This window comes from Pongo pygmaeus, chromosome 19, assembly GCF_028885625.2.
Source record: "Pongo pygmaeus isolate AG05252 chromosome 19, NHGRI_mPonPyg2-v2.0_pri, whole genome shotgun sequence".
Classification (NCBI taxonomy): domain Eukaryota; kingdom Metazoa; phylum Chordata; class Mammalia; order Primates; family Hominidae; genus Pongo; species Pongo pygmaeus.
This window is the reverse complement of record NC_072392.2, coordinates 85,419,302-85,447,079: the sequence shown is the minus strand read 5'-3', so window position 1 is coordinate 85,447,079 and position 27,778 is coordinate 85,419,302. Positions and strand designations below refer to the sequence as shown.

The 27,778-nt window shown below is 44.3% G+C and overlaps 1 protein-coding gene across 9 annotated transcripts in view; it reads left to right on the top strand.

The window, feature by feature from the left end:
• The first annotated feature begins 11,367 nt into the window (after positions 1 to 11,367).
• HELZ (helicase with zinc finger) overlaps positions 11,368 to 27,778 on the top strand; it is a 174,411-nt gene continuing 158,000 nt past the window's right edge. For 2 of the 9 annotated variants that reach the window (XM_054459614.2, XM_054459611.2), the window contains exons 1-4: positions 11,368 to 11,465; positions 12,771 to 12,826; positions 17,147 to 17,203; positions 17,356 to 17,402. The gene's annotated coding sequence lies outside the window, so the exon portion shown is untranslated. Of the gene's footprint in view, positions 11,466 to 12,770; positions 12,827 to 15,013; positions 15,151 to 17,146; positions 17,204 to 17,355; positions 17,403 to 27,778 lie in introns of all 9 variants that reach the window. The other 7 variants (XM_054459612.2, XM_054459609.2, XM_063656480.1 and 4 more) reach the window with 4 other exon arrangements.

Genomic DNA, 27,778 nt, shown 5'->3' with positions numbered 1-27,778 from the left:
GCTAAGCATGTGTCTGTCAACACTGTAGTTTAATTTTGTTTGCCTTTTGTTTTTTGAGACGGGGTCTTGCTCTGTTGTCCAGGCTGGAGTGCAGTGGCGTGATCTCAGATCATTGCAGCCTCCACCTCCTGGGTTCAAGCAATTCTGCTGGGTCAGCTTCCTGAGTAGCTGGGATTAGCATGGTGTGCGCCACCATGCCTGGCTAATTTTTGTGTAGAGATGGGGTTTTGCCATGTTGGCCATGCTGGGCTTGAACCCCTGGCCTCAAGTGATTGGCCCGTCTAGGCCTCCCAAAGTGCTGGGATTACAGGCCTGAGCCACTATTCCTTGCCTGCTGTGGGGTAATTCATGGTATGAATGTGGAAGTTTGCTCATTCCACTGCTGAGGTACATCTGGGTCTGCCCCCAACTTTTGGCTATTATGATTCATACTGCTACAAATACTTATAGAATATTCTAATACAAATACTCATGTCTTTTGAGGTGCAAGTTCATATACTTCCTGGAGTGAAATTGCTGGGTTACAGAGGATGTTCAACGTCAGTAGATACTGCCAAACAGTTTTCCAAAGTGGTTATACCAATCCAAACTTGACCCAGCTGTATTTGAGATTCCATTGCCCCTACATCCTAACCATCTCTCTGTATTGTCAGCCTTTTTAATTTAAGCCCTTCTGCTGGGTGTGTGCTGCTATCTCATCACGATTTTAATTTGTATTTATTTGCTTATGAGTGAGGTTGAGCAGTTTCAAACACCTTTATCGGTCATTTGGATATCTTTTCTGGTGCACTGCCTGTTAATGGCTTTTATCTGGTTTTCTTTTGGGTTCTTTTTTTTTCCTTATTGATATGTAAGAATCCTTTATATATTCTAGATCTAAGTCCTTTGTTATTTGTACTGTAAATATCCTTTTCCACTTGTGACATGACATTGCACTCTTTTAATGTTTTGTAGTGTACACAATTTCTTAATTTTAATGCAGTCAAACTTATTAATTTTTTTCTTTTTGGTTATTGATTTTTGTGTCCTGTTTAATAATTCTTTCCTACCTTCAGGTCACAAAGATATTTTAATATTATCTCCTAGTTCTGTGGTACCCAATATGGTAGCCATCTGTGACTACTTAAACAGAAATGAATTAAAATGAAACAAAAGCCAGGCGCGGTGGTGCACGCCTGTAATCCCAGCACTTTGGGAGGCCATGGCAGGGGGGTGGGGGGGCGGATCACGAGGTCAAGAGATCGAGACCATCCTGGCCAACATGGTGAAACCCTGTCTCTACTAAAAACACAAAAATTAGCTGGGCGTGGTGGCATGTGCTTGTTGTCCCAGCTACTCAGAAGGCTGAGGCAGGAGAATCGCTTGAACCCGGGTGGTGGTCGCAGTGAGCCGAGATTGCGCCACTGCACTCCAGCCTGGCAACAGAGCAAGACTCTGTCTTAAAAAAAAAAAATTAAAAAATTCCTCAGTTGCCTGTATTAAAGCACAGATCATAGAACACTTTCATTTTCTCTTGATTTGTACTGTTTGAGGAGATTTATTGTTTTTTCTTACACATTTAAATCTACAACCCACCTGGAATTAATTTTTCTTTGTAGAGGTTAGGTGTCTTTCTTCTTTTTTTTTGGAGACGAGGTCTCACTCTTTTGCCCCTGGCTGGAGTGCAGGTGAGTGATCTCTGCTTAATGCAACCTCCGCCTCCCAGATTCAAGAAATTCTCGTGCCTCAGCCTCCGCCGTAGCTGGGACCGCAGGCATGCATCACCACGCCCAGCTAATTTTTTCTATGTTTAGCAGAGACGGGATTTCACCAAAAATTAGCTGGGCATAGTGGCACACGCCTGTAATCCCAGCTACTTGGGAAGCTGAGGCATGAGAATCACTTGAACCTGGGAGGCAGAGGCTGCAGTGAGCCAAGATCGCACCACTGCATTCCAGCCTGGACAACACAGTGAAACTGTGTCAAAAAAAAAAAAAAAAAAAAAAGCCGGGCATGGTGGCTCACGCCAGTACCAGCACTTTAGGAGGCCGAAGTGGGCGGAACACGAGGTCAGGAGATCAAGACCATCCTGGCTAACATGGTGAAACCCCGTCTAGCTGGGCGAGGTGGCTCATGCCTGTAATCCCAGCACTTTGGGAGGCCGAGATGGGCGGATCACGAGGTCAGGAGATCGAGACCATCCTGGCTAACACGGTGAAACCCCATTTCTACTAAAAATACAAAAAATTAGCCGGGCGTGTTGGCAGGCGCCTGTAGTCCCAGCTACTTGGGAGGCTGAGGCAGGAGAATGGCGTGAACCCAGGAAGTGGAGCTTGTAGTGAGCTGAGATCGCGCCACTGTACTCCAACCTAGGGGACACAGCGAGACTCCTTCTCAAAAAAAAAAAAAAAAAAAAAAAAGAAACCCCGTCTCTACTAAAAATACAAAAAATTAGTCAGGTGTGGTGGCATGCGCCTGTAGTCCCAGCTACTCGGGAGGCTGAGTCAGGAGAATCGCCTGAACCTGGGAGGCAGAGGTTGCAGGGAGCCAAGATTGTGCCACTGCACCCCAGCCTGGGCGACACGAGAGATTCCATCTCCATAAAGAAAAAAAAAATAGACTTACCAGGGGCTTAATTTTATTGGGCTTCTCAAAGAATTAACTTTAGCCTATGTTTTCATTTCTTTGTGCTTAATTAGATGTTCTTTTTCTAATTTCTCAACAAGAGTACTTTGTTTATTCTTATTTCAGTCTCTCTTATTTTGTAATACAGGCATTAAAAATACTTTAATTAAAAACTTTCCATTGAAGTATGGCTTTAGCTGTATCTCAATTTTGAGGATGTAATATTTTTATGAACTACCAGTTTAAAATATTTTCTAATTCCCATTGTGATTTTTTTTTTAAATCTGTGAGTTATTTACAAGTATATATATAGTTTCCGAACATGTAGATATTTCCTAATTTTTAAAATTCTTATTTTCTAGCTTAATTGCGTCATTGTCTGAGAATGTACTCTGTATGATTTACATCATTTGAAATTTGTTGGAACTTGCTATATTGCTGAGCATTTCATAAACATTCCATGTATACTTGAAAAGAATCTGGGATCTGCAGTTGTGGGTGCACTATTCTATATATGTCCATTTGGTTAAAGTTTGCTTATACAGTTGTTCAGATCTATTGCTTACTAATTTTGCATATGCTTCTTCTAACAGTTACTGACAGACATAACTTCCGCTATAATTGTAGATTTGTCTCCTTGGAATTCGGACTATTTTTTGCTTTATATATTTTGAGCCTATGTTTATCAGCAACACACAAACTTAGAATTGTTATATCTTCTTGGTGAATTGAGATTAACGTTACCCAGTGTCTTTCTTTATTTCTAGTAATGCTGTTTGCCCTAAAGCCTACTTTATTTTGATCAGTCTTTGCATGGTTGGTGTTTAAATTTTTTCTTTTTGAGACTGAGTCTCACTATGTCTCCCGGGCTGGAGTGCAGTGGCATGATCTCGGCTCACTGCAACCTCTGCCTCCCAGGTTGAAGCGATTCTCCTGCCTCAGCCTCCCAAGTAGCTGGGATTACAGGCACGCGCCACCACGATGGTTAATTTTTTTTTGTATTTTTAGTAGAGACGGGGTTTCACCATGTTGGCCAGGCTGGTCTTCAACTCCCAATGTCAGGTGATCCGCCCACCTTGGCCTCCCAAAGTTCTGAGATTACAGGCATAAGGCACCGCACCCAGCCTCAAATGTTTCAATTTTGTAAATTGCGGTAAAATATGTAACAGAAAATTTCCCATCTAAGAGTTTTTAAGTATACAGGTCAGTAAAGTACATTTGACCTATTTTGCCAGCTGATCTCTAGAACTCTTTTCATCTTGCAAAATTAAAACTATGCCCATTAAATAACAACTTCCCATTCTCTCCTACCCCAGCCCCTGGCAACCACCCTTCTACTCTGTATAAATTTGACTACTGTAGGAACCTCATGTAAGTGGAGTCATACAGTATGTGTACTTTTGTATCTGCTTTATTTTACTAACCTAATGTCCTCAAGGTTCATCCTTATGATATGCGTCAGAATTTTCTTCCTTTTTAAGACTTAAGGCCAGATATGGTGGCTCACACCTGTAATCCAGCACTTTGGGAGGCAGAGGTGGAAGGAGACCAACCCAGGCAACATAGGGAGACCCCAACTCTACAAAAAAATTAAAAAATTAGCTGGGCATGGTGGCACGTGCCTACAGGTGTGCCACCTACTCAGGAAGCTGAGGTGGTAGGACTGCTTGAGCACAGGAGGTTGAGGCTGCAGTGAGCCTTGTTTGTGCCACTGTACTCCAGCCTGGGTGACAGAGCGAGACCCTGTCTCAAAACAAAAATTAGTATTTCACTGTATGTATGTACCACATTGTATTTATCCATTCATCCATCAGTGGGCACTTGTGTTGTTTTCATCTTTTGGCTGTTATGAATAATATTATGAATGTGGCTGTACAAATATTTGTTTGAGATCCTGCTTTCAATTCCTTTGGGCATATACCCAGAATTAAAACTGCTGGATTACATGGTGATTCTATGTTTAATTATTATTATTATTTTTTTTTTTGAGATGGAGTCTTGCTTTGTCGCCCAGGCTAGAGTGCAATGGCATGGTCTCAGCTCACTGCAACCTCCGCCTCCCAGGTTCAAGTGATTCTTGTGCCTCAGCTTCCTGAATAGCTGGGATTACAAGCATGTGCCACCACACCAGGCTAATTTTTGTTATTTTTAGTAGAAATGAGGTTTTGCCATGTTGGCCCGGCTGGCCTTGAACTCCTGACCTCAAGTGATCTGCCCATCTCAGCCTCCCACAGCACTGGGATTACAGGCGTGAGCCACTGCACCTGGCCTCCACGTTTAATTTTTGAGGGCCTGCTATACTGTTTTCTTTAGCAGCTGTACCATTTTACATTCCCAATAGCAATGCGCAAGGGTGCATCCTTGACAACACTTGTGATTTTCTGTTTTTTCTTTTTTTTTTTTTTCCTGATAGTGACCATCTTAATGGGTGTGAGGTGGTATTCTTTGCCCATTTTAAAATCAGATTGGGTTTTTTTTTTTTTTTTTAGTCATTGTTGTTGAATTGTAGGCATTCTTTGTCTATTCTGGATGTTAACCCCTTACCAGATATATGATTTGTAAATATTTTCTCCCATTTCTCTCATTCTGTAGGTTGCCTTTCATTTTGTGTGTTTTTTTGGGGACAGTAACTCTCACTTTGTTGCCCAGGCTGGAGTGCAGTGGTGTGATCCCGGCTCACTGTAACCTCCGCCTCCTGGATTCAAGCGATTCTCAGTCTGCTGAGCAGCTGGGATTACAGGTGTGCACCATCACACCCAGCTAATTTTTGTATTTTTAGTAGAGACAGGCTTTCGCCATGTTGGCCAGGCTGGTCTTGAACTTCTAGCCTCAAGTGATCCGCCCTCCTCAGCCTCCCAAAGTGCTGAGATTATAGGCGTGAGTCACCGCAGGTTGCTTTTCACTGTTTGCATGGCTTGTCTTTGTCTATATGGTTACTTTTTTTTTTTTTTTGAGACGGAGTCTCACTCTGTCACCCAGGCTGGAGTGCAATGGCACAGTCTCGGCTCCCTGCAACCTCCACCTCCCAGGTTCAAGCAATTCCCCTGCAGTAGCTTTCTGAGTAGCTGAGATTACAGGTGTGCGCCACCACGCCCAGCTATTTTTTGTATTTTTAGTAGAGATGGAGTTTCACCATGTTGGCCAGGCTGGTCCTGAACTCCTGACCTCAAGTGATCCACCTGCCTCAGCCTCCCAAAGTGCTGGGATTACAGGAATGAGCCACCGCGCCCAGCCTATACTATTTTAAATTTTTAAAATCCATATCTTTTAGGTTTATTTCTTGATAACAGCATATAATTAGTTTTGTAACTAGAGCAATTAGTTTATTTATGAATACATTTAAACTAATTACTGATATAATTTGTTTAAATCCCACCTATTTTGCGTGTTTTTTTTTTTTTGAAATGGAGTCTCGCTCTGTTGCCATGCTGGAGTGCAGTGGTGCGATCTCGGCTCACTGCAACCTCTGCCTCCCGGGTTCAAGCGATTCTCCTGCCTCAGCCTCCCAAGTAGCTGGGATTACAAGCACCCACCACCACGCCCGGCTAATTTTTGTATTTTTAGTAGAGACGGGGTTTCACCATGTTGGCCAGGATGGTCTCGATCTCTTGACCTCGTGATCCACTCGCCTCAGCCTCCCTAAGTGTTGGGATTACAGGCGTGAGCCACCCTGCCTGGCCTTTTGTGGTCTTTTTAATCAGTATTTGCCTTCTTTTGAATTTATTATTGTCTTCCTTCTATGTTAGCTTGGAAATTATTCATTCTTTTACAGGTCTAGTGATTATCTCAGACATTACAACATGCATCTTTGCCTTTGTCAATGTCTAGTCTTAACTGGTACTTTAGTCATATTGCTGGATAATGTAAATACTTTGGACCTTTTTTTTGTTTGTTTTTTGTTTTTTGAGATGGAGTCTCGCTCTGTCACCCAGGCTGGAGTGCAATGACGGGATCTCTGCTCACTGCAAGCTCCGCCTCCCAGGTTAACGCCATTCTCCTGCCTTAGCCTCCCAAGTAGCTGGGAGTATAGGCACCCGCCACCACACCCAGCTAATATTTTGTATTTTTAGTAGAGATGGGGTTTCACTGTGTTAGCCAGGATGGTCTTGATCTCCTGACCTCGTGATCCATCCTCCTCAGCCTCCCAAAGTGCTGAGATTACACGCATGAGACACCATGCCCGGCCTACTTTGGACCATTTTAACTCCACTAACTGCAACCACCACCCTTCTCAGATTTATACTCACTGTTATCAAATATTTCAATTCTAGATGTACTTTACATTCCTCAAGGCATTATAATTCTTTTTTTTTTTTTTTTTTTTGAGACAGTCTCACTCTGTCACCCAGACTGGAGTGCAGTGGCGCTATCTCAGCTCACTGCAACCTCCCCCCGTCAGGTTCAAGTGATTCTTGATTCTCCTGTCTCAGCCTCCTGAGTAGCTGGGATCAGATGACAGGCATGAGCCACCATACACAGCTAATTTTTGTATTTTTTGTAGAGACAGGGTTCGCCATGTTGGCCAGGATGGTCTCGAACTCCTGGTCTCAAGTGATCCACCCACCTCGGCCTCTCAAAGTGCTGAGATTACAGGCGTGAGCCACCGTGGGCAGTCCATTATAATTATTTCTTTTTTTTTTTGAGATGAAGTCTTACTCTTGTCACCCAGGCTAGAGTGCAGTGGCACGATCTCAACTCACTGCAACCTCTGCCTCCCAGGTTCTAGCGTTTCTCCTGCCCCAGCCTCCGGAGTAGCTGGGATTATAGGCGCTCCCCACCACACCCAGCTAATTTTTGTACTAAGGCAAATGACCAGGGAGTGTAGCTGTAGAAGAGAAACCCAAGGACTGAGCCTTGGGACTCTCCAAGCAGCAGAAAATGAAGGCACTGCGGCCGGGCACAGTGGCTCACACCTGTAATCCCAGCACTTTGAGAGGCCGAGGCAGGTGGGTAACTTCAGGCTAGGAGTTCGAGACCAGCCTGGTCAACATGGTGAAACCCTGTCTCTACTAAAAATACAAAAATTACCTGGGCGTGGTGGTGGGCGCCTGTGGTGCCAGCATTCAGGAGGCTGAGGCAGGAGAATCGCTTGAACCCGGGAGGCGGAGGTTGCAGTGAGCCAAGATCGCGCCACTGCACTCCAGCCTGGGTGACAGAAAAAGACACTGTCTCCAAGAAAAAAAAAAAAAAGAAAAGAAGCCATGGCCAGTGGGAGCAGAGGAGAAAGAAAAAATGAGGGAAGGAAGAGGGATGTGATGTCATGGGGATCAGTTAGTTAGGGCTGTGTGTGTTCATCAGATCAGAATCAGAATTGAGCCAAATCAATGGTGGCCAAGGGACCTGTTTTCCCTCAACACTGTTCCTTTCTGCCTGCCTCTAGCTGTGTGTGGTCAGAGTGGTCTGAAGAGATGCGAGGCAGGGCCCTCAGCATCTCACTTCACACTTTAGCACTCCCTTTCATCAACACACCCATCCCTGAGAGAAGTTTGGTCATGTACTCGACTAATACTTAGTGAGCGTCTATGTATGTGCCAGGCCCTGGTCTAGTCACTGAGGCAAATAAGCCAGACAAAGCCTGTGCCCTGATGGAGCGTACGCTCAAATGGGGGCGGGGCAGATAAGAAACAACTAACAACAGGTAAACAAGAGAACTTTTTTTTTGAGATGGAGTCTCGCTCTGTCACCCAGGCTGGAGTGCAGTGGCACGATCTTGGCTCACTGCAACCTCAGCCCCCCAGGTTCAAGCAATTCTCCTGCCTCAGCCTCCTGAGTAGCTGGGATTACAGGCGCGCTGTAATTTTTGTACTTTTAGTAGAGACAGGGTTTCACCATCTTGGCCAGGCTGGTCTTGAACTCCTGACCTTGTGATCCACCCACCTTGGCCTCCCAAAGTGCTGGGATTACAGGCTGAGCCACAGCATCCGGCCTAAACAAGAGAACTTCTAACACAGGTCAAGTGTTCAGAGTGACTTGGTCTGGCTAGGGGGATCACAAAAGTCCTCTTTGAGGAGACCTAAATATGGTGAAAAGATGATGATGGGCCTGGCGTGGCGGCTCACGCCTGTAATCCCAGCACTTTGGGAGGCCAAGGCAGGTGGATCACGAGGTCAGTAGTTCAAGACCACCCTGGCCAAGATGGTGAAACCGTGTCCGTACTAAAAATACAAAAATGAGCCGGGCGCGGTGGCTGGCGCCTGTAATCCCAGCTACTCAGGAGGCTGAGGCAGAGAACAGCTTGAACCTGGAAAGCGGAGGTTGCAGTGAATTGAGATCGCGCTACTGCACTCCAGCCTGGGCGACAGAAAAAGACTCTGTCAAAGAAAAGATAATCAGAAGATCTAGGGGAATAGGGTTCCCACTGGAAGGAAGCTTGGGGCGCTGCAGGGAAAGAGAGAAGGCCAGCCTGGACCCCTGCTGGTGAGGGAAGGTGGGACCACCTCACACAGGAGCTTGTAGGCCAGGGTTGCGAATCTGGGTTTTATTCCCAGGTTTCAGCAGAGAAGTCTCGATCTGATTTACATTCATCAAATGTCACAGGGTTGGTCAGGTGGAGGACGCACTGTAGGTATCCAGGAGGGGCAGGGAGAAGAGTCGGCAGGCCATCCCAGCTCAGGCAACAGGCGGTGTATTTGACAAGGTTGGGCTTGGATGCACGCACTGGAGGCAGTGAATGGGTTGGGCAGTCACACAAACTGAACACTTATTTGGGTCAATGCCTATACAAGGCAAAGAAAGGCTGCCTATCAAAGAAACGTGTTTGGGAGACACAGTCCTTGCCCTCAGCTTATTTCCTGTTTACTTATATTAGGTGGGTGCAAAAGTCACTGCGGCTTTTGTCATTAGTTTTGCATAAACTCAGACCACATACCTAAAGGTGCCATGCAAACAAATCCACCATTAAGTCAGTGCATACCAGTGGCTAACTAAGTGCAAAAGAGGAATTGGAAAAGAAGCACCTGGGGTACCCTGGAAAGAGACGTTGGAGCCTTCTTTAGACGGGCCAAGCATTCCCTTTTCCAGCAGGAGAGGCGCTGCCTCCCCCCAGCTTAGCCCATGCCCTTGGTGGCTACCTTGCTGGGCCGTCTAAGAACCTGGCTCCAGGCTCCAGTTTCTCCACTTATTCCGAGGTGAGAAGCGGGTGACTCAGGAGAGGTTGCTCCCCAGCACGCTGCGTTCTTGGCTGGGAATGACTCACACTTCGTTCCCTCCTTCACGAGTGACCCGGGGCCAATCCCTTAATGTGTCTACACCTTCTCATCAGACCGGGACAATTGCCTGGTGGAGTTTTTGGCTCCCCAGGGGCAGGGCTCCTGTCTGCCACCGTCCACGTTCCTAGTGAGGCTGTTGATAGGGTCTGGAGGAGCGTAAAACCCTCGGGTAGATCCAAGGCCCCAGGCCCTCCCCGTGCACCGAAAGGGGGTTTTAATGCCAGTGCTTCTGCGTTCTTCTAAAGGTAGAGCCGTTCAACAGCATTTTGTACCGAATACAATTTGGAAGCATTCCTGTCTTGGAGAATTTTCTTTTGGGTATCTCCTTGTTGTAAAAACTTGCTTTGGAAAAAAAAAAAAAAGCAACTGGAGTAGGCCTCCAAAGACAGCAAAGCAAGGACCAGAGGCTCTGGTGAGAGCGCGGGAGGAGGCTGACCAAGGGGCCTCCGTTGCTGGGGGTACCTGGGCGGCTGGACGCCGGGGTCAGTACGCTGCTCGCCCCGCGCAGCCGAAAGCGGGCGCGGTGTCGCGGGGAGAGGATGCCCGGCAGCAGTGTGGACGGCGGGCTGGGGGTGCTCGCCCGGGTCAGAGACCTCAGCCCGCGCCAAGGCGCCCCGCACTTTCCAGCGCAGCGGGTCGCAGCCCGGAGACGCCAGGCGTCCCCACCTCCAGCCTCCCGAGCTGCAGCGGCGCCCGCGGTTCTCCCCCGGCCCGCCAGGTGGACCCGGACTGGCGCACCCTGCTCTCCGCCCGGGACCCTCCCCCAAGCCCTGGCTGCCTCCGCGCCCCGCCCCGCCCGGAGCCCGGAGCCCGCAGCCCGCAGCCCGCGCCCCGGATTACCTGCCTCGGAGTCACAGTCCGCAGCCCGGACGCTCCCAGGCTGGCTCCACTGAGCCTGGAGCCACATTCCTAGGGGAGGGGTCCCCACCTAGAGGGTCGCGGATCACGTTACCCGCCGGGAGGAGGAGACCGCGGGACGCAGAGTAAACAAGGGGTAAAAAGTTGCATTTGGCTCATTTTTTTTTTAAATCGTGCTTCGATGCTGGTGGACTCGGGGACACGGCGTCCTCCCAGTTCCCGGAGCCCAACGGCCGCGGGGCGGTTTCCCAGGGCAGAGGCACCTCTCCGGGCGGCGGGTGCGGAGCTGGTCTGCGCGGCCCTGAAGGCGACCCCGGCCGCTCGCGGGCTTCCTGGAAGCGCGGCCGCAGGAGCAGAAACGCTCACATCCACGCGCACAAATAAGTCCGCGAGCAGCTCCGCGCCGCGGGCGGCAAGGAAACCTCGGGTTGATTCAATGCAGACGCGGGGAGTCTGCCCGGGCAGGAGCGCGGCGAGGCGAGAGGACCGGGCGTGGGGGCAGGGAGGCCGGGGCAGGAGAAAGGGAGAAAACCCCAAAGCCACGTTTTAAAAATGCGGGTGAATTTTCAATGCCGTCAGCCCGGCGGAGGGGAAGGGGCCAGCTGCGGGAGCCGGGGTCGGCGGTCCACCCGGGGCAACTTTCCGGGCGGGAGGCGCGGCCGGAGGGGGCGGCGCCGGCGGCGGGAGGCGGGAGTCGGGGGCCGGGGGGAGTCACTTTAAAGGCTCTTTCTTACCCATAATGCTTTGTGGGGACGTTGACAAGTGGATCCAAGATGGCGTAGAAAGTAATGACAGGTAAGTCCTGACTTCCCCCTTCTCTGCTCCTGGGGCCGCTCCGCGAGCTCCCGGAGCTCTCCGGGGAGGGGACCCGACTCCCCTCCGGTGTCCCGGACCCCGGGCGCGGCGGCCCCGGGGCAGGCTGGGGGCCGGGGCGGCCCGCGGCGGGGCCTGGGTAGCGAGGCTCTTCGAGGCGAGGCCCGGACGCTGGGGCTGTTTACAGCTTCTTCCCCTACTTAGTCCCCTTCCCCTCCGCTGGGGCCCGCGGCGTCCTGGGCCCTGGAAGGAGAGGGGGCCTTGCACGCCCGGCCCGGGAGCGTGCGGGAGGTTTCTCCGGCCCGGAGCACTCTGGGAGGGGTACTCGAGCCTCCCGGCACGTTCCTCTTCTCCGGGTCGCGGCTGGGGGTGGGGAGCGTGCGGGCCTCCCACGCCCCGCTCGATGCCCCCCTCAGGGCTCGGACTTCCACCGGGTGGGGCGGGGGCTGGAGCGGGGGCGTGGGGAAAAGTGGGTCAGGGGTGCGCCCCCTCCCTCCCCCGCGGAGGGCTCTCGGCCCGAGATTCACTTTCTTCCCCCCTTTCCCCGCCCCCTCCTCGGAAATGCTCTTTGGCCCACAAGCACATCAACAAAAATAAAGATAGGCTCTCTTTTCCTGGAGATTCCTTGAGAGTACTCCAGTACCCTTTTCAAGGGCTCACAGACTGCAGTCTTACCTAGGGAACTTTGATTCCTCTCCCCCAAATTATTGGAGCCTTCTGCACCTTCGCCTTTGCTGAGAAATCTTCAGACAGGGCTGGAAGCCAGGGTCCTCTGATTGTTCTTGGATCGGGATCCTCAGGTTTTGTTTGCAGTTCAAAAATTGTCATTCCTTCTCTCTCACAACTTAACACTTTTCAGGCAAATCATTAATATAATAAAAAGTGTAACTTCAGAGACAGTGGATTCCTGGAGCGGGGGAAGGAGGGAGGAGTTGTCTGTCTTGCCTAGTTTGTTCTTAATTTTGCTCTTTCTTAAACTCATATTAATGAAATTTCCTCTCTTTCATTTCTTTATGTTTTTGAAAGTAACGTCAGTCCGTGTTGAAAAAGATGATTTTATTATGTTTTTGAGTTTTAAGAGCATTGTATAATCTATTCTTTTATCTTACTGAAAGGAAATGTTTTAAGGTCAAAAACCAGACTCTTGCAAAGCTGCACACTGTACCATTTTTGTAATTTTTTCCATTTTAAATGCAGATGCCCTTTCACTTCAGGCTGATAAAATGTTTGCTACTGATAATGTGTGTTACTGGTGTTGTATAGACACATCTTTTCTATTTGCCTCAGGATTTGGATGAAGTAATTGATCACTAATGAACTACAGTGCTGGTGAGATGTGTAAGGTGAGACTGCAGTTAAAAATGATTTCCTTTTTTTCCTTCTTTATTTTAATCAACTCGTAAGAGTAAGGCTGAAACTGAGTAATTTGATGGGGCCATCTTTGTTTTCCAAATGTATCACTCAGTCTAATGGGTCTATGGGCAGGGCTAGATTTAGAAAGGAAAAATATGTTGAATGTACCAATCTTTTCAGTTGCTCCAACATACTCAAACATAGTGGTACTTAACTAAGAGCCAAATGTTACTTGCAGCTATTCTTGATCAGTATCTTCACGAGGGATAATTATAGTTTGCCTATTCAAATTTTCTTGCGTAACTTTACTTGGATGTCTTAATTTTATTTGTGTTTTGGTGTCTATCACCTACTGTACGTTTAGTCCCGGTGATTATGTATATGGATTTTGTGTGTACCTGGTTTGTGGGACTCGTAAAGTATACCCTTTCCGTTGGAAAGAATTAGGCAGGTCAATCACTCCTGCTTTTATTTTCTGAAAAACGGAGTAGTACTTTTCTCTTTAATAATTATTTTGAAATAAAGATGATAGTGGTGAGATCTGTTTAGCTTATTAGGAAATAGACTAGTTTGTCATTATGTCCTGATCACACACGGTGTGTAAATTTATTCAAAGTGCTTTATTTAATCTAATTTGTAATGCTTTGGATTTAAAGGATATTATTGATACAGTGTTAGTGAATAGTTTGTGCTACAGAGAGGAAGAGAAGTTTGCTACTTTTACATTTTTCACAAGGAGTTTTCTCAATTTAAAATGTTTTACTAAGTTTTTTTTTTAGAAAAACATAAGTAATTGTGGTCGATTGGTTACTGTAGTTTTTTTTTTGTTTGTTTGTTTCTCCACACATCTGGGCCTCTGGATTTTGAAATCCTCTCACAAATTTTTCATGTCTATCACAACATCTGTTTAAGAAGAATAAGCTATCCTTTTTTTTTTTTTCCTAGATTGAGGCATGTAATTAACATTTTGCCTTAAAAAAATAAAAACTTAGGAAAGGAAGGTGGACATAAACCAAGATTCTTTTGTAAGTGCACATACCACGTTTTCTTGTATTTGAAACTCAGCAGTGCTTATGTTTATTTCATATAATTTTTATTTTTGGCAGAGCAAATAGGGATTTTTAAATTTATTTTTATTTTGCAGATGGAGGCATATTTCTGCCTTAGACCTCCCAATTTGAACTTTATATATGTGTGTATATATATATATGTATATATGTGTATATATGCATGTATATATGTATATATGTGTATATATGCATGTATATATGTATATATGTGTATATATGCATGTATATATGTATATATGTGTATATATATGTGTGCATCTATATGTATAGATAGATAGATGTTTTTTTCTTTTTTTTTTTTTGAGACAGAGTTTCACTCTTGTTGCCCAGGCTGGAGTGCAATGACGCGATCTCAGCTCACTGCAACCTCTACCTCCCAGATTTAAGCAATTCTCCTGCCTCAGCTTCCCGAGTAGGGATTACAGGCTTGCGCCACCACACCCGGCTAATTTTGTATTTTTAGTAGAGAGAGGGTTTCACCATGTTGGTCAGGCTGGTCTCGAGCTCCTGACCTCAGGTGATCTGCCTGCCTTGGCCTCCCAGAGTGCTGGGATTACAGGTGTGAGCCACCATGCCTGGCCTTACCTTTTTTTTTTTTTGAAACCTACAGATAATTTTGTGGAAAGGAGCCAGTGATCTGCTTTTTGCCTGTGGAGATGTTTGTTTGTAGTCTAAAATGGAATACTTAGAAGTAGGTAATCTTGTGTGGCTAGTGTTGTTTGACCTGAATTGTGTCAAGACATTTTCCACAGTTCTCACACATGTAGACTATGTGAAGTGTTAGTATTCATTTCAAAGCGAAGTTAGTGGTTGGCCACTGAACAACTTGTTACACAAAGTATTCTAAAATGGGAAATGCCATAGTATTGAAGGTTGTGGTGAGGTAGAAGTCTGTGTCTCTGAGCTGAATAAAGACAGAGCTTTTTTAGTCTGTCCTTTTGGCTGGGAAGCTAGGACACTATTTTTAGGTAAGGCTGTAGTTTTTGGGAGTTAAGTACCTTTCTATTAGCTGTTAAACTTGATTATTGCATTTGTTAACAAGAAGTTTTATTTTCTAATGCCATAGATATTAAAATGCATTGTCTTAAAGTTGGTATATATTTATAGACTGTCCAGTTTTCACTGGAAGAGGAGTGATGCCAAAACAACAGGAAAAGTCATTTTTACTTGCAAAGGGCCTCGTGTAATTAAAAAATCTACAGCATATTCATGAAAGGCTAAGAATAGTGCAGAGGGATCTACAAGTAAGTAGCCCAGATCTTACAGATGCATGTGTTCTCTGTTTAAGCAGTAGGCTTGGCATTAATATTGAATGTAGATTAGTCTATAATTGGCTGTCAGAGACCCTAAGATCCAAATACAGGCCCCATACAAGAAATAAGGACCTTTGCCTGTTGTTTCAAATGTATAGAAGATTTCGGGCCAGGATTATCAACAACAGTTATCCAAGAGATGGGGAGGAACTACTTAAAAAATTATAAGCAAATTTTTATGTTTAATTTTCATAAACTTAGGTGAATGTACATGCAGATGTAAGCAGATGTAATTGGATTTCTAAGTAATGTTTTGAAATGTTTTCTAGAAGAAAAGTGATACAAGTGGAGAGTATGCCATACCATCTTACCATTCATTTCAGTTGATGAGTGCAGTCAGGGTTACTTCTGGAGCATTGGCTAGAAGCAGCATATAACGTGATGGTTTATTGCTTTGAGGGTGTCTGGGATAATAGTTTTCAGTAATCTCGAATCTGTTAGAAGTTAATATTTCTCTTTTTAAAAGACCACTGTAGATGTAACAGGAAGAATTTTATTTATATATACATGTAATAACTATTTTGGTCAACTTTTAATTCTTTAAAAGAAGTGGGAAGTTTTTCAACTAATACCAACAGTCATACCAACTTGTTTACTTTTGTGAATTGTACTGGGTCAGTTTCTCCAAGTAAGAGCAGGAAGTTGTTTGGTAAAGCAGAGTGTATACATACATCTTGTCTTTGAACAAAAAAGAACTTGATTCATCGTCAGGTTCTTCAAAGAATGCATGGCATCTTTGTTGACTGAACTATTCTGAAGTGTGAATGTTTGTGATTTTTGTCATTTCTGTGCCATATTTTAGGTGTTCTTGTCACATCTGAATTTGCCTTTTTGCTTCCTTCTGCAGAGATTATCTTTGTTATGATGAAAATATCCTATAATGCGAGCTTCCTGTCAGTAGGCAACGTGTTTAACTAATATAGTTTTAAAAAATTATTTACTTTTATGCAAAACTCCTGTATGCTTATGGTAAACAAATCTGAGCAGTACTTATGTAAAGTAAAAAAGGTTAAAAAAAAGAAAAGCCTCTGTTCTTCCTCTGTCTCTAGTCCTGCTCCCTTGAGCTGAATCTGGTAAACAGCTGGGTGTCATTTAGCTTTTGGAAGACCTCTCTATTCCTGAGATATTCTGGCAGTGTGGAAGTAGAGTGAGAAGTCAGCAAAGGCATGGTCATTGAACCAGAGTTTGGATGTTGTGCAGGGACTATTCTGTTCTTATTTTCTGTAATAAGTAATAATGATAAACTACCATCAGCTTAAGATAACTGTAATTTGAATTGTGAAACACGAAAACAGTTAATTCTTTAGTCAGGTTGGTAAAGTTTTGATTTGTTGATCTTTTAAAAGAAATGTGCATGAACTGAATTCATGAAATGTTAGGGCTGGTGGGGGTTAATGGTAGTAATGAATTACCATCTGTTGAATTTTAGGATAAGCTGCACAGTATATTTACTATAGGCTTTTTATAACTCATCATCTCCTTTAATTCTCATAGCAACTCACGAGATAGTTATTTCCATTTTACAAAGGAAGAAATTCAGGCTTAAGTGTGACTCAACTAACGTAACATCACGAGACCAGTAAAGTAGTGGAGCTGGTGTTCTTTCTGGAAAGCCTGTGCTCTTCTTTCTCTAGCTAGTCTAAGTGACTTATTTTCCAGATAAGGAAATTTAGGCCTGAAGAAATTAAATGAGTTGCTCAAGGTCACACAGCTCACTAGTAGCAACATTAAACCAAGCTTGTTTTTAATCTTTGGAGGCTTATCTCAAGACTCTTGGTCCAGTGCTGGTCATGCTACATTTTATTGAACTAGTGTGGACCAAAAGACCATATGCTGGGAATATTGGATACAAATGCTTTGGAACTGATATCTTGGTGAATGGTGTTTTCTACTATGTATTAAAAAAACTTTCTTCTTTGTCTTTCAGAAATTATAAAGAGCTCTGATGGGCTATTTGGGTGACACCCAGTGCAGTGAACTGCAGGTGGGTAAGGTTTAGAACTCTATTTAGAAACCAAGAATTTTATAATGCCTGAAATAATAAGGTGGGACAAGGGCGAAGTGATATAGGGCTGTAGTGAAACAGTGGTAACCTGAAGGCACAGATCCTAACGGAATCGGTTACTTCTGGAACAGACTGAATGATGAACAAGCTCCGAAGAGACTGCCTGCTGCGTTGTCAGGTTAGTAGTGTGTGTGAAATGAGTGAGGGTAGGTTAATCTTCCACTTCTGTTCAGATGAGTAACTGCATAGGGGCTCAGCTTATCTGCGTGCTATTGGAACTTGAGAGGTCCTTCAGTTTTTGTGTCAACATTCTTGAGTGGCGATTACTTTGTGCTCCAATGAACTTGGTTAAGTATTGAATTGTTTTTCCTGTTATCTGCTATTTACGTAGTGTCATGAATGACTATATATCTGCAGTTTTGAGGATCTAAATACTGAGAACATATCAGTAGAAACAAAAGGTTGAACTTTTTTTCCTAGTGGTTGTACTACCTCTGTTGATACTATTAGTCTTTCAGATTATTTACTTTTTGCTGAAATGCCTGTTAATTAAAAACAGTTTAGTCTTGAGTATTTATTATTTCACAGTAATTAATCTTCTTGGTCAGCTACGGTGTCTTCGTCTTTCATTATTACACTTAGAAAATGGTAATACTACAGAAATAAATTAGAAGGCTTTTAATACTTTCCTTATGAGGCATCAGAGTTAAAATTATTATTATTTTTTTGAGACGGAGTTTTGCTTTTGTCACCTAGGCTGGAGTGCAATGAATGGCACGATCTCGGCTCACTGCAACCTCCACCTCCTGGGTTCAAGCAATTCTCCTGCCTCAGCCTCCTGAGTAGCTGAGATTACAGGTGCCTGCCACCATGCCCAGCTACTTTTTGTATTTTTAGTAGAGACAGGGCTTCACCATGTTGGCCAGGCTGGCCTCAAACCCCTGATCTCAGGTGATCCACCACCCCCTTAGGCCTCCCAAAGTGTCAGGATTACAGGCGTGAGCCACCACACCCGACCTAAAATTATTTTTTAATTAATTTTCTTTCTTTCTTTTTTTTTTTTTTTTGAGAGACAGAGTCTTGGCAGTGTCGCCCAGGCTGGAGTGCAGCAGTGCAATCTCAGCTCACTGCAACCTCTGCCTCCCAGGTTCAAGTGATTCTCCTTACCTTAGCCTCCCAAGTAGCTGGAATTATAGGCGCCTGCCACCATGCCTGGCTAATTTTTTTGTATTTTTAGTAAAGACGGGGTTTCACTATGTTGGCCAGGCGGGTCTCGAACTCCTGACCTCATGATCCACCTGCCTTGGCCTTCCAAAGTGCTGGAATTACAGGTGTGAGCCACCATGCCTGGCCATGAATTTTCAATACTTGTCTTTTGTGAGATATCTTCATCTGCAAAAAGCTTCAGGTCTTTTTTTTTTTTTGAGATGGAGTCTCGCTCTTGTTGCCTAGGCTGGAGTGCAATGGGGCGATCTCAGTTCACTGTAACCTCTGCCTCTTGGGTTCAAGTGATTCTCCTGCCTCAGCCTCCCAAGTAGCTGGGACTATAGGTGTGCGCCACCACGCCTAATTTTGTATTTTTACTAGAGATGGGGGTTCACCATGTTGGTCAGGCTGGTCTCGAACTCCTGACCTCAAGTGATCCACCCGCCTTGGCCTCCCAAAGAGCTGGGATTACAGGTGTGAGCCACTGTGCCGGGCTAGCTTCAGCTCTTAATAAAATGACTTTCCATCCTCCCTTTTGCACTCTGGCTAAGACTGAAAAGAATATCTCCAGCTATTTTTTTACTCATCTGGTTTAAGCTGGACTTTTTAGCTTTGTGTTTTTTGTAGTAAAAAAAAAATCTATCTACATTTTGCTTTTAATTGTTCTCAGGTCTCCTGGCCCCTGGTTCTTTGATTTGTCTGAGTCCACACTGCCTTTTAACTGATACAGTCCACTGCTAAGTCAGCAAGTTGGCCTTGAGAATCCCAGAGACTTTAATATGGCAATACTGTATATTTTTAGGGTTTACAGTGAAACTTGGGCTGACTACTTGCTGATTGGTTAAAGTAATAAGTAAATTGTTAAAGTAATAAATGTTAAACTAATAAATAAATCAAAAAAATTTTTTTTTTTCAAGACAGAGTCTCACACTGTCGCCCAGGCTGGAGTGCACTGGTGGGATCTCGGCTCACTGCAACCTCTGCCTCCTGGGTTCAAGCGATTCTCTTGCCTCAGCCTCCCTAGTAGCTTGGGACTTTGCCATGTTGGTCAGACTGGTCTCGAACTCCTGACCTCAGGTGATCCATCCGCCTTGGCCTCCCAAAGTGCTGGGATTACAGGCGTGGGCCACTGCGCCCGGCCAGGTTCTTTGTTTCTTGAGTGTTTGCTCGTTTTGCATGATTTGTCTCCACTGGTTCATAGGGATGATCAGAGGACCAACTGAGGTAGTTGGCTGGTCCTTGAATAACTGGGGTTTGGGTTAGTATAGGTCATCATGACCAAGGAGAGTATGAAAACACTCAGTCAAGGCCACAGTGAGCAGTAGAAGGGAGGGGTGGTCCTTTTGAGACTTTTATCAAGCTTGTGTCCTAGAACCCCTTCATTTCCTTGGTAGGGTAGAACTTTATTACTTAATGTTGAATAAATTGATAATAAATAAATTGTTAAAATGTTGGGTTATTATCCTAAGACAATTGATTTTCTTTTTGGCATTTCATTTCAAAATATACATTTTTTAATTCATTTTAAATTATGATACATTACAGTTTGATTTTTAAAAACTTACTATATCATAAAACATTTACATCTTATAGATTTTATAATTTAACTTTATATATTGAAAGGCTGCAAAAATAATTTCATCAAGTCATGCTACAATTTACCTAAGTCTTTTTATGTTAAGTATTTATACTGCTGTCTGGCTGGTTTTCAGTTAACACTTTAATCTACATCATTGTAGATATTGTTGCAGTTTTTCTTTTTTCTTTTTTTTTTTTTTTTTTAATCACAGTTCATTTTTATTTATTTATTTTTTTTGAGATGGGGTCTCGCTCTGTTGCCCAGGCTAGAGTGCAGTGGCACAATCTCGGCTCACTGCAACCTCTGCCTCCCAGGTTCAAGGAATTCTCCTGCCTCAGCCTCCCGAGTAGCTAGGACTACAGGCGCCTGCCACCACGCCTGGCTAATTTTTTATTTTTAGTAGAGATGGGGTTTCACCATCTTGGCCAGGCTGGTCTTGAACTCCTGACCTTGTGATCCACCTGCCTCGGCCTCCCAAAGTGCTGGGATTACAGGCATGAGCCACTGCGCCCGGCCTTGTTGCATTTTTTCTAATGATATCTTAAGGATAAATTTTGGAGTGTATTATTATGTTAAGGGGTATCAATGTTTTTATGGCTCCTCACATATATTGTCCTACTGTTTTCAAGGGTGTTATACCAGTTTGTGCTCCTAACAGATATATGGATATACCTGTTTTACCATAAGTAGTAGAGAAAACCACTTTTTCCTCAGAAGTTTTTGTGAATTTAATAGTGTAAAATGGCACTTTCATTTCTTTGTTAAATAATATTGAATTTAACTATTTGAGCCTCTTTATGGTGAATTGTTTGTTGATACCGGTTGCTATATTATGCAATTAACTATTGTAGGCTTTGAATGGTAAGGCTGGTATAATATGGTCAGTAAAAATTGTTCACAAGAGTGTGTGGTTGAGGCCGGGCACAGTGGCTCGCGCCTGTAATCCCAGCACTTTGGGAGGCCAAGGTGAGCAGATCACAAGGTCAGGAGATCGAGACCATCCTGGCTAACACGGTGAAACCCCATCTCTTCTAAAAATACAAAAAATTAGCTGGGTGCGGTGGCAGGCGCCTGTAGTACCAGCTACTTGGGAGTCTGAGGCAGGAGAATGGTGTGAACCTGGGTGGCGGAGCTTGCAGTGAGCTGAGATAGAGATAGCGCCACTGCAGTCCGGCCTGGGTGAAAGAGCGAGACTCTGTCTCAAAAAAAAAAAAAAGAGTGTGTGGTCGAAATGGTAAATGATCTTGGGAAGGGGAACAGATGGATTATTCCAGGATTCAGTTCAGCAAGTATTTATTGGGCATCTGCTGTGAGCCCCTTTGTATCACTGCGTCCTCTGAGTGGTTCTCAAGTTCTTGTGATGGCACGTGCTGGGTTGAAGCAGGACACTGTTTGAGGCTTGACCATTTGTGGGTTCTGGCTTCTGTTGTCTCTCTCTCTCTTTTTTTTTTTTTTGTGATGGAGTCTCGCTCTGTTGCCCAGGCTGGAGTACAGTGACACGATCTCGACTCACTGCAGCCTCCGCCTCCCTGGTTCAAGCGATTCTCCTGCCTCAGCCTCCTGAGTATCTGGGATTACAGGCGCGCACTACCATGCCCTGCTAATTATTGTATTTTTAGTAGTGACGGGGTTTCACCATGTTGTTCAGGCTGGTCTTGAACTCCTGACCTCTTGATCCACCCGCCTCAGCCTCCCAAAGTGCTGGGATTACAGGCGTGAGCCACCGCGCCCGGCCTTCTGTTGTCTCTTTGTGGCTGCTTGGATTGCTGAGAAGATCACCACTGTCTAGGCCATCTTTAACTCATTCAGGGCATACCAGTGTGCCATGGCACACCCTTTGAGAAGCTGTGTTCTGAGGGATCCAAACATAAAGGAAACATTGTTCCGTTGACAAGGAACTAATTATCTGTAGAGAGAATAGGGGCACCCCCAAATGAAAGGACTAATAGGAATTTCATAGGTGCCATTGAAGGGGGCCATACAAGGTGCTTCGGGATTAAGTGGAGGGAGCGATACTGCCTTCTTGGGGATATCAGGGAACACTTCCACTGAAGAGGTGGCATTTAAATCACACCACCAGGAAGCCGAGAAGCAAAGAAAGGGAAGAGGGCATTCTGGAGGGAAGTCTGGGGGTTATGTCAGAAATGTGCGTGTCAGGAAATTGCATATCCAAGTTTCCTGGGTCCTAGGATACATAAAGGAATATAATGGAAGGTAAGACTGCCAATAGGTCAGGACTGGGTTTTGGGGAGTTTTTTTTTTAAATATTTAACTTTTTGTTATTTTTATTTTTTATAAAGTTAGGAGTCTTGCTATGTTCCCCAGGCTGTCTTGAACTCCTGGCCTGAAGCACTTGGCCTCCCAAAGTGCTGGGATTACAGGCCTGAGCCACCATGCTTGGTCTTGGAATTTCTTGAATGTTAGAGTAAGGATGAGTATGATGGATTGTAGGGAAGACAGTTGAGAGACAGGGCCTTTAGTTGGGTTCATAGTAGTCTAAGCGAGGGTGATGAGAACCTGAACTGAGTTGGTGGCCATGGAAGGGATTCAAGAGTTATTTTGGAGGTTGAATGGAGAGATGTGGTGACTAATTAGATGGGGTAGGGTGGGAACAATTAATTCTGTATCTCTGTGTTTCTTTTTTTTTCCTTTTTTTTTTTTTGGAGTACAGTGGCTCCATCTTGGCTCTTTGCAACCTCTGCCTCCTAGGTTCAAGCAGTTTTCCTGCCTCAGCCTCCCTAGTAGCTGAGATTACAGGCACAAGCTACCACGCCCACCTAATTTTTGTATTTTTTGTAGAGATGGGGGTCTCCCACGTTGCCCAGCTGGTCTTGAACTCCTGAGCTCAAGCCATCCACCTGCCTTGGCCTCCCAAAGTTCTATCTCTCTCTCTCTCTCTTTTTTTTTTTTGAGATGGAGTCTCTCTCTGTCGCCTAGGCTGGAGTGCCATGGTGCTATCTCAGCTCACTGCAACCTCCGCCTCCTGGGTTCAAGCGATTCTTGTGCCTCAGCCTCCCGAGTAGCTGGGATTACAGGTGCCCGACACCACGCCCGGCTAATTTTTGTATTTTTAGTAGAGACGGGGGTGGGGGTTTCTACGTATATAGAACTTGAGTTCTATGTCTCAAGTCAGAGATGAGGCTGTGGTTTTTATGGCTGGGTGGCTGGAAGAATGGGACATTAAAGAAAAAAAAAAGAATAGGGAAGTCAGGAGGGAGAATGGCTCTTAGGAGTTTAGAATGAAGATGAATTTGGTTTTGATTGTGTTGAGTTTAAGGAGCTTGTAGAAAGTTGAAATCAGAATTTTAATCCTAGAAGGAACTTCAGCGATTTATTGGGGCAACAGCTAAGGAAGTTTAGGGCCCTGAAAAGTTAAGAGGACTCAGTGAGGTCTCACAATTAGTTAAAGCAGAACCAAGATGGAAGCTTCAAGATTCCCAGTCCATGACTTTTCTCTCTGCTTCACACTGAGAAATGCTGAAGGTTCTCAGCGCTGGTGTTTCCTCACCCAGGCAACAGTGCTCAATAGAGAGTAGGAAGTGGCATAGTTATGTTGGGGAGTGAGGACTTTATTTTCTATTTTTTAATTTTAAATTTTTTGAGACAGGGTCTTGCTCTGTCACCCAGGCTGGAGTGCAGTGGTGCAATCTCAGCTCACTGCAGCCTCCGCATCCCAGGTTTAAGCGATTCTCCCACCTCAGCTTCCCAAGTAGCTGGGATCACAGGGGCATGCCATCACACCCGGCTAATTTTTGCGTTTTTAGTGGATATGGGGTTTCACCATGTTGACCAGGCTGGTTATGTTTTTTTTATTTGTTTGAGATGGAGTCTCGCTTCTTCGCCTAGGCTGGAGTGCAATGGCGTGATCTCGACTCACTGCAACCTCTGCCTCCCAGGTTCAAGCAATTCTCCTGCCTCAGCCTCCCCAGTAGCTGGGATTATAGTCACGTGCCACCATGCCCAGCTAATTTTTGTATTTTTAATAGAGACAGGGTTTCACTCAGTTGGCCAGTCTGATCTCAAACTCCTGAACTCAAGTGATCCACCTACCTTGGCCTCCCAAAGTGCTGGGATTACAGGCGTGAGGCACTGCGCCAAGCCCAGGCTGGTTATTTTTTAATTAAAAGTTTTTTATTATGGACATTTTCAGACATACAAAAGTAGAAAGAAGAGTGTAATCAATGCCCATGTACCCATTGTCCAACTTCAACAGCTCTCAGTATTGTTTCATCTGTTTCTTCCCTCTACATCAATTATAGTGAAGCAAAAGTAATCTGGTGACCTTAAATTTTGTGTATTAGCAAGTAAGGAGAGTCAAAAAGTTTAATAATAGGGTATGTTCTTAGGTCTCTGCATGGGGTCTAGAGTAAAGAGAAAGAGGATTAATTCCAGAATTCCTATGCTGCCTCAATCTTGTGTCTTTGGGCGAATTAACTTAAGTCTTCTGGGACTAAGTCCTGTTTTCCATGACAATGAAAACTTGCTGCTTGTTAAAAATTATAAAATACAGTGCCAGACACAGGGGCTCACGCCTGTAATCCCAACATTTTGGGAGGCCGAGGCAGGTGGATCATGAGGTCAAGAGTTTGAGACCGGCCTGGCCGACATGGTGAAACCCCATATCTACTAAAAATACAAAAATTAGCCGGGCATAGCTGGGCATGGTGGTGTGTGCCTGTAATCCCAGCTACTCGGGAGGCTGAGGAAGGAGAATCGCTTGAACTTGGGAGGCAGAGGTTGCAGTGAGCTGAGATTGCGCCACTGCACTCTAGCCTGGGTGACAGAGCGAGGCTCTATCTCGAAAAAAAATATTATAAAGTACAGATGAATTAAAAAGCTGTAATAGCATCACCTGGAGATATCCAGTTTTATTTTTGTAGTAAACTTTTTTTTTTTTGAGATGGAGTCTCGCTCTTTGTCCCAGGCTGGAGTACAGTGGTGTGATCTCGGCTCACTGCAACCTCCCTCTCCCGAGTTCAAGGAATTCTCCTGCCTCAGCTTCCTGAATAGCTGGGATTACAGGCGCCTGCCACGACGCCTGGCTAATTTTTGTATTTTTAGTAGAGACAGGGTTTCACCATATCGGCCAGGCTGGTCTTGAACTCCTGATCTCAGGTGATCCACCCATCTCTGCCTCCCAAAGTGCTGGGATTATAGGTGTGAGCCACCGCACCCGGCCTGTAATAAACTTTTCATTTTGTAATAATTTTAGATTTACAGAAAATTTAGAAGTATAGGTCAGAGTTCTTATAAACTCTTTACCCAGTTTCCCCCATTGTTAATGTCTTAGGTTTCCACGGCATGTTTGTCAAACGTAAGAAACCATTGTTGGTACATTTCTTTTTTTTTTTTTTTTTTTCCCAACAGAGTCTGGCTCTGTCACCCAGGGTGGAGTACAGTGGCATGATCTCTGCTCACTGCCAGCTCTGCCTTCTGGGTTCACGCCATTCTCCTTCCTCAACCTCCCGAGTAGCTAGGACTACAAGCGCCCACCACCACGCCCAGCTAATTGTTTCCATTTTTAGTAGAGATGGGGTTTCACCGTGTTAGCCAGGATGGTCTCGATCTCCTGATCTTGTGATCTACTTGGCTTGGCCTCCCAAAGTGCTGGGATTACACACCTGAGCCACCACATCCAGCCATTGTTGGTACATTTCTATTAATTAATTTTTAGACTTTATTTGGATTTCACCAGTTTTCCCACTAATACCCTTTTTCTGTTCCAGAATCTATCCAGAATCCTGCAATCAATGTAGCGGTTTTGTCTTCTTAGTCTTTTTTGGGCTGTGATAGCCTCTCAGACTTCGTTTCTCATGACAGTTTTCAGGAGTACTATTTGAATATTTAATAGAATGGTCCTCAATTTGGGTTTCTCTGATATTTTCTTCATGATTGGACTGTTTCTTCTCCTTCCTGATTTTCTTATGCAAAATATTCAATACTTACATGTTTTACAAAGATGAGATGACAATTATTTATAATGTTTTTTACTTACAAAATGGGATTATACCATATATATTATTTTGTAACTTGCTTTTGTCACTTCAAATCTTCCCAGTAACCTTATTGTTAACACTGTATAGAAAACTCTGTTCTCAGTTGTAGAGTCTGATTTGAAAATACAGCATTAGAGCATAATCTGTTGGTGAATTGAAGATGGCTTTTAAGGGGCTGTGATAGTACTGGTAGTAGTAGTGTGATTCTGTGTCTACACAGATCATCTGCAAGCAAAAATCAAGAAACAAAAAGAATAGACAATGTTTTATAGTAATATAATTTTCTTGGCAGGCAGTAACCTTTTCTAGAAGTCAGCCTTTTAGTATAATTTGCTTGCTTTTTTTTTTTTTTTGAGATGGAGTCTCGCTCTGCCGCCAGGCTGGAGTGCAATGCCGCGATCTTAGCTCGCTGCAACCTCTGCCTCCCAGGTTCAAGCGATTCTCCTGTCTCAGCTTCCCAAGTAGCTGGGATTACAGGAATGCACCACCAACCCCAGCTAATTTTTTGTGTTTTTAGTAGAGACAGGGTTTCACCATGTTGGCCAGGATGGTCTCCATCTCTTGACCTCGTGATCCGCCTGCCTCGGCCTCCCAAAGTGCTGGGATTACAGGCATGAGCCACTGTGCCCAGCCTTGCTTGCTTCTTAAGTATGGGTTTTTTGTTTCTTCATATCTTTTAAATTAATAAACATGTTAAGTGATTTGGGAAGAGGCTCAAACTCTTCAAGAAACAATTTGGAATTCTTGAAACTAAGAAGGCTAGCTCCAGAATTACTGGAAATCCTGAAAAATGGATCAGGAAAAATCAAAGTAATAGATGGAAAAAAAATCTCAATTTTAGCTGTTGATATAATTTTTAGAAAATTCAGTTTATCTCAGTCACTAAAACAGATGGCAGAAGGCCCATCAGGATATTTCTTTTATGTATTTAAAACATTTTATACTCTACTAAATTCCACTTATTCTGAAATTTAAGAGAATTTACCTCTTTATGAAAATGATTATTCAAAATAGACCACGGTTGATGATCTTAGTTTCTAGTTTTCTTCTCTGTAGGCTTAGTCTCTCTTCTAATGCTTCTTGCATACTCAGTGATTTCATGTTTTAGAGAAAAATGCAAGTCTGGCTGAATATTAAGTACAGTACAATGAGTAAAACTACTTTGCAGACTATTTTGCCTGTGTATACTATAGGACTATATAGATTCCAGTTTTGGAAAAATGCAGATGAACTAAAAGGTAACAAAACATGCCTCTTTGTGACTTGACATGCTGATGAGAACTGAATTTGGTACAGGACAGTTCTTGGTATGCTTGGCATTTAGGCTATTTTAGGTCATCTTTGGGAAATTTAATTATTTATGGAATGATTTTAGTGAATTGAATTGTTGTCATGGGGATAAAGATGGTATAAATTGGATTCTAATTTATAAGATAGTTGTGTTGGGCAGATAAGGCATTTTACACGATGCATTTAACTCAAGATAATAGATGATTCAGAGGCCAATTAATTCTATAGGAAGTAATGCTATTTTAGTTTTGGGAGGAGAGCATCTTAGAGAAGTAGATATTGAAGCATTCGTTAAATCTGGGTAGGATTTAGGTCCAGAGAGAGGCGAGGAAAGGATGTTCTGGGCAGAGGGAACAATGTTATCAGAGTCTCCGAGGCCTGACTGTGTACTTGGGGCCTGTGTTGGGGTGATGGGCAAGTTAGGTTGTAGCGAGATTGGTGGTGGCCCGGCTATCTGTTAATGAGCTTTGACATTATTTTATA